Source organism: Cololabis saira, chromosome 24 (assembly GCF_033807715.1).
Source record: "Cololabis saira isolate AMF1-May2022 chromosome 24, fColSai1.1, whole genome shotgun sequence".
NCBI lineage: Eukaryota > Metazoa > Chordata > Actinopteri > Beloniformes > Belonidae > Cololabis > Cololabis saira.
This window is the reverse complement of record NC_084610.1, coordinates 16,332,972-16,334,587: the sequence shown is the minus strand read 5'-3', so window position 1 is coordinate 16,334,587 and position 1,616 is coordinate 16,332,972.

Here is a 1,616-nt window from a genome sequence, read left to right as displayed (position 1 = left end):
GCACGAATCGGCACAGATTACTTTTGTAATACTGTATTTGACCCGGTCTGTGTACGTTTTGACCGTATAGAAACGTAATTTTTGCCATTGTAAGAATACCTTGTGTTGAACTGTGCTATACAAATAAACTTTCTCTTGCCTTGCCTTGCTTTGCCTATGTCTCTCAAAGCACATTTTTAAAAAGAAAAATGCTCCCTTAAAAACCTTTACCAGGAATGGTCCTGCTGTAAATATACAGCAACATGGAATCGCAGGTTCTTTTTGTGACCCCATCAGAACGCTGTAAAACCGTCTATCCTGTTTGGATCCAAACAGGATAAACTCCAACCCCCGTAGAGCCTAAAACCCCCCGATGTGACTCGGACTCAGTCATCCATACAGAGTCCACAGAACTTCACAGAAGGCCCGTCCACAGACACAATGTGGTGTTTACTTTTTCACCAACGGACACTTGAGGAAAACCATCCACCTCCTCCCGCCTCGTTTATTCATCCCAGGAAGACGTTACTGGGCTACGGAAGAGTATTAGGGCCAGGCAGGAGAAACAATATTTGAGGGGATTTTTATTGTTGTGCACAGTACTGGAGTTGAGGGGGGATGAGGGGGGATGGCATCCCCCCCTGAAATAAAAACAGTCCAAATCATCCCCCTGTAAAACTGCCATCCCCCCTTTCCATCCCTTATGTCATTTCATCAATGAATGTGGTTTTACTGCTATTTCAACATTTAGAGTAATCACCAGAAAAATAACTTATTTGACAATTTTCACCTGTTTCAAGTAAATTTTCACTTGAAATAAGTAGAAAAATCTGCCAGTGGGACAAGATTTATCTTCTTATTACAAGCAAAAAAATCTTGTTCCACTGGCAGATTTTTCTACTTATTTTAAGTGAAAATCTACTTGAAACAAACAGTTGAAAATTGTTGTTTTTTCCAGTGATGAGTCTTGTTTTAAGTGTAATGAGATTTTTTTTTACTAAAATGAGACATTTTAACTAGAAATAAGACAAATATTCTTGTTAAGATTTTGAGTTTTTGCAGTGATCCATGTTACTTACCCTGTGAAGGACAGAGGCATGTTGATAAGTTCAGAAAACTGTTTTTTATTTTTGTGTTTTGATGTATTTGATGTAAGCCCAGTGGATATTTAAAGCTTACAGAAGGCTGCATTTAACTGCTGCTATGTCATTCCTGCAGTATTTCTGCAGGTGTTTTGGTCAGTGCTATTATTTGTAATATATTATATTAGTACTGGTTGTGCACTTCGAGAAAAAAGTTGAAATGTCGAGATTAATGTTGAAATACAAATTTAGCCTTTTTTCTCGAAAATTTTTTTCAACATTCATCTCGACATTTAAACTTTTTTCTTGACATTTCGACCTTTTTCTCGACTCTTCTCAAGAAAAAAATCTTCCTCCTCTAAAACATTCTTTTTATTTTTCTCCTGCCTGGCCCTAATACTCTTCCATACTGGCCGTTAACTGGAATGATGTGAAGGAATAAAAAGGTTTGGACACATTTTACCCGTTTGAATGAACGTGTGCAGCAGCAGTGACACGTCCAAGTGAAATGAAGTGTCTTCATGGCGTCAAACCCCAGAGAAAACAGACGAACAG